Here is a 5,382-nt window from a genome sequence, read left to right on the forward strand (position 1 = left end):
CGTCTCCTTCTTACTGTCCCCCGACCCGTTCCTGATGGCCGCAGCCACCTGCCCCTAACACCAGCACGCGCTGCTCTTCCCGGCCAGACCCCGGCCTGGAGTGTTGCCAGCCTCATCTCATCTGCCCCCTTCTCCGTGCCTGCGTGTGTTGGGGGAGGACAAGGAAGAACCCCCAAAGGCAGAGCCTGGAGTTCGACAGGGGTTTGGGGCCCGCGGCTGGGGCACGGTCCGCTCCCCCCGACCCCTGCGGAGTCTGTGCCGCGCACTTCCTGTCCTTAGCTCTTCCCGACGTGCGCTGCAGACACTCCACGAGAAAATTTGGAGTGGGAAGTGGTAGGGACGTCGTGGGGTCTGGCAGGGGTTGAGGGAGAGGGGCTCACGAGCGAAGATGGCGGGGTCCAGGAAAGGGGGCGATGGCCGAGCGCCGGAGCCCTCGTGTGTACGCGCGCGCACACACACACACACACACACACACACACACACACACACACACGCTGTTGCTCAGCTCTCGGTGACCCGTGGCTGGGGCGGCGGCGGGGACAGAAGCCCAAGTCTGGGCCCAGCTTTCCACTACCCTTTTCTCTTACCGCCCAAGCTGCAAGTCACAGCACCCACTCCTTGGTTAAAACGTCGATTTAGTTAAAACATCGATGAATTGGACTGGAATCGCTTTCCCTTAGCGAGATAGGGGGTGAGAGAAAGAAAAGAGAGAGAGAAGGATAGAAAAAGAGAGAGAGAAGGCGAGCCAGGGAGTCTGACTCCAAAGGGCAATAAGCCCAGAGCGGAAAACTGGCCTCCTGTCCAAAGTTAGGTGCGCGGCAGGCGGGCGGCGGGTGGCGAGCTCGGCGCGATCGTGGGCGCGCGGGACAGGCGCAGCTCCAGGCCCACCTTCCCTCCCTCCCCGCCCCCGCCCCTGCCCCTGGAAACGCGGGCTTGCAGTTTGAGGTCTTGCTGCCAAACTTTACAAGGTGGGCGCTGAGTGAATAGTCTCATCTCTCTAGGCGTTTTGCTTAACGAACAGAGAGTGGGCGACGCCCAGATCGCCCCTGCGACTCGCGCGGGCCGCCTGCGAGAGGCCGCCGACGGCCGCGTCCTTAATCATAAAAAGTCATTCCCGGTAACAAATAGTTTCGTTGGCCGGTGCCAGCGATACAGCTGTTTCTGTTTAAGCTTAAATACTTTCCAACAGTTTGGGCAGTAAAAATAAAGTCGGCCTCAGCTGCCTATAAGTGTCTGGTTTCCCCGCCCAGAGAAAGCCCACCCTCTGCCCTGGGCCCAGGTCTCTGGGCACGCCCCGCCCGCCCCCTCTTGGAATCCTCCGCTCGCCGTGGGCGACGACTGTCCCGCTGCCCCAGCGCCGCACCGGCCGCGAGAGCCCCTTGGCCGGCTCCAGGGCCACCTTGGAGGCAGGAGGGAGGGCGCCTGCCCGAAGTGGCCGGAGCAGCGGACCCGCCTGGCCTCCCGGCCTCCCCGCCTCACGCCTCGCAACGTCCCCCGCGAGGGCAGTGAGTGGTGGAAACCTCCAGATAGGGTTTCTGGAGCCCTGTCCCCGGGAGTTGTGTTTGCGCTGGGTGTCTTCACAGACCCGGAGTTTGCAAGAGGCGTGCAGAGGTCGATGGTTTCAGTTTCACGCTGAAAGTTAGCCCTGCGCCTCCGTCCCGACGCTTCTCTCCTTTTTTTTTTCCTTCCTCCCTTCCCTCCTTTCTTCCCTCTTTTTTATTTCTCTTTTTCTGCTTTGCCTAAATGCCCCTCCAAAGCTTGAAGTGGGGGTAAGGAAAACCCTGGTACCACTGTGCATGGCCCCCTTCTCTGGATGGGTATTTAGGGTTTTGGGTCGTTTCTTGTTGATTGCCCACTGCATTTTTTTTCTCCCTGTTGTCTGGGGGTGAAATCACTTGTTCTGAACAAAATTATCGCTTGCGAGGTGTCTGAGTTTGCAAACGTCGGGATTCCTGAAGAACCCATAGCAAAAGTAGAATTAGACTCAAAAGTAAATTCGAAGTATAGGGTAATCTGAGAACAATCAGACCAAACCCTGTTCTAATCGGCAGCAAAGTCAGTTCCCGCAAAGGAAAGCAACTCCAACCCGGGGGTGGGGTGGAGGTCTCACCAGTGTCTGGCACCCATTGCCAGCAGTCTTCGAGAGAGCAGGGCTGCAGAGACTGGGGAAATGAGTCACAGAGTGACCTCAACTCCCTGAGAGATTTTGGAGACTGACAAGTCACAGCCTGAGAAATGGGCTTGTGATCAGGTGGGACCCAGACCTGGGGTCTCCCTGGTGGGCACTGAGGATGCCTGTACATGCTGGGACAGGGAGCTAGCGTGGGGATGGTAGAGGCACAGAGTAGGGACCAGTAATTTCAAACTGGCCAGCGGTGGTATTGAATTAGAAACCAAGGGAAGGAGGATCCCCAATCCCTACCTTTCTTATTGAACCCCCTTCCTCCATCTCTCAATGCTACACAACCCCCTTCTTTCCTCCACACAACCTCCACAAAATTGATTTTCTCCTTCAGAGTTGGGTAATTGCTTTACCACATGCAACCCTGGAGTAAACAAAACAAAGTTTCAAAGAACAAGAACCCTCTGCTCTTAATCCCCGTAGTCCTGGGCTGTGGCTGTCAGGTTCGAGTGCGCCTCCTCTGCAGTAAATAAGGTAACTGCTTCCTATTACTTTAGCCCCATATGGCTGCAATTTGAGTGTCTTTGGAGACAGTGCGTGTGTTAGGGTGGGGGGCAAGAGGGGAGTGAAAGTGGAAATCAAATGCTCTCAGATCGCATTTTTATGAAGGAAATTGTCAGCTATTCTCTAGCAGCCTTCCCTCCACTGCTGGCTCCCAAGAAGAGCTGCCCTGGTTCTTTGTTTACAGAAATGCAGGCACACGCCCACCTCCAGACACCTGCTTCCCGAACCTCTAGGTCTCTTGCCCATTCTGCACTCATTTTGGTGACCTGGGCGCATGGTCTGACTTCTCTTCCCAACAAAGGATCTCCAGCCTGCTCCTGACACTTGGGAGCCAGCCTGAGCCCTCAGCCCCAGTCTCTGGAAGGTGCCTAGACTCTGTGCTTTTTGCCTCTGCCTCATTTGAGCCTGGAGGTTGCCCAGGGCCTTCTTAGGCCTCCTGTGCCTTATGCTGGCTCTCAGTCCCCAAAGGAAGAGAGGCAGGAAGCTGGTGTCCTACAAGGGGAGGAAAGAGGAGGGGCAGCTGGGGCAAGGCACTTGGCTCTTGGGTCGCCAGCCAGACCAGCAAGCCCCAGCGCGTCCTCTAGCTTGAGGGTGAGGCTGGGCCTCAGCTCATTCCTTGGGAGCATTTCAACTCCAAGGCTTGGCGGTCGTCGGACCTGCCTGGTCTTGGCTGCAGAAGCTGGCATATTTGGAACCTAACCGTTTGCCTCGGGTGTGACAGCAGGGCTAGCTGTGAAGTAAGCTCCTGGAGCTCCTAGGTGTGCCTGACTGTGCAGCAGCCACAGTCCAGTGGCTTACCTTCTGCAGCCCCAGAATCCAACAGTGTCCTCCAGCTCTGCCTCACCCACGCTGAGCCAGGGCCCGCACCTGCGGGACTCTGATTACCTCTATGGGGAAGCCACAGGGGTGACGCAGTGCCCTGCAAAAAGGTCCTAAGTTCTGGGCCTGGTCAGTGTCCAGTGTACGGAGACTGGAGGTGAGACTACTGAGGTCTAGCCTGGGCTCCATCCTCTAGTTATCCCCTGGAGCAAGAAGTTCCTACTGCCCCTGTCGTTTTTCTCCTTCCCAGTAGACTCTCATACCATCCTTGTTGGAGACACAATAGAACAAGCTGCAAAGGTTAAGATGGGGCTGTTCTGTTACCATAATTTCCCACAAGCCTGCGTACTCTCTAGAAGCCATATAACCCTTGACTTCAGCCCCCTGAAATCACAGGAATTGAAAACAAGCTCCCTCCCTTCCCCTCCACAGAAGGAATGAAGGTCCCTCAGAGGCAAGCAACATTTGTTGAGCAGTTGTCTGGCACCTGCATTATCCCATTAAAATTCACAACCAGGTAAGATCAATTTCATCAACCCCATTTTAAAGGCAATGGAATTGAGGCACAGTGAGGCCAAGTAACTTGCCCAGGGGCACACAGCAAGGGTATTGCATGAGAAGTCCTAAGTCTGAGTCTAATACTCCACAGTAGGGACTTTGGTCCCTCTGGACATTTCAGTTCTTTCAGGGCTTAAAATAATTCAAGGTAAGAAAGGTTAATGGAGCCTCTGGAATGGCCAGAGAGGAAGCCAGGGGTCTCATTGCCAGAATCAGCAACTTGGTTCTGCTAAGGAGGGATACTGCTGTGAGCCATTAGCCAAAACAGATGAGACTGGACTGGCAGAGGTAGGGGAGGGGATCTAGGGGCCCAGATGACCTGACTGGAAGTTGGATGTTGGTGAGAGTCTTTGATTTTCCTTCATCATAGAGCACAAAGGCTAAACTTGGGTTCTAGGATCCACTTACTAGCTGTGTGTCCTTGTGCAAGTTCCTAACCACTCTGCTTCAGCTCCTATAACTATATAAAAAACATGCTTACCCCACAGGGTGGATGCAAGATTCAGTGGGATGTCACCTAAGCAATATCACACTGTTACATACAGGCAAATGCTAAATAAATGTTATTACTGTTACAGTTGTAGCTATTATAGATGTTCTGGGACGAGATAGAGCTAATGGGACCCTGCGGGTCTGGTTTGGGTGACTTTCCTCCGGGAACCCAGTGTCATCCTGAGTTGTCCCAACTTCCCACAAGGGGCACCCACGAATTGGGAGCTGGGTGCTCACGGACCCTCCCTGGGAAGCCAACTGTGTGCGCCTCAGTCTAGACACGCCCCTTTGGGGCGTCTACTCCGCGACGCTTCCCACTAGGTAGGTTCGTGGTCAAAACGCACTCGCGACCCCTCGCAGTGCGGAGGCACAGCGTACTGCTGTGCCTAGAGGCAGGGGCACGCGCACAGCGCTGGTGCCGGCACGCATGCGCTGCGGGGTGGGTCCCCCAAATCCTCTCCGGGAAGGCTGCCTGTTATAGTTTCCGAAATCCGGCTCCGGAACCTGAAGGCGCCCTGGACACCGGGGCTGTGGGGAGGGCGCAGGGAGAGTTGGCTCCAATATGGGCAGGAGACAGAACGGTGCGCCCCTGCCCCGGCGCCCGTCTGGCGGGGTGGAAGGGATCCGGGAACGGGTAGGTCCAGAGCTCCATTTCCGTCGTCACTACAGAAAAGGCTCATACTGGAAGGCTTAGGCACAGCAGAGTGACACTGCGAGGGGATTGGAGGGCGGCGGGATGCAGGGCCAGAGCAGCCTGAGAGGTTAAGGCCTTGGAGCCCTCTATACCACACCCCCTGGCCTGGGATGCCAAGGCGCGCAGACTGCTG

At 56.1% G+C, this 5,382-nt stretch overlaps 1 long non-coding RNA gene across 1 annotated transcript; it reads left to right on the forward strand.

The window, feature by feature from the left end:
* The first annotated feature begins 2,561 nt into the window (after positions 1 to 2,561).
* Positions 2,562 to 4,860, forward strand: LOC130683622 (uncharacterized). Its single transcript, XR_008997504.1, has 3 exons — positions 2,562 to 2,656; positions 3,938 to 4,022; positions 4,761 to 4,860. It is a non-coding gene; the product is annotated as an uncharacterized LOC130683622 (long non-coding RNA).
* Positions 4,861 to 5,382: the final 522 nt, after the last annotated feature.

This window comes from Manis pentadactyla, chromosome 4 (assembly GCF_030020395.1).
Source record: "Manis pentadactyla isolate mManPen7 chromosome 4, mManPen7.hap1, whole genome shotgun sequence".
Lineage (NCBI taxonomy): Eukaryota > Metazoa > Chordata > Mammalia > Pholidota > Manidae > Manis > Manis pentadactyla.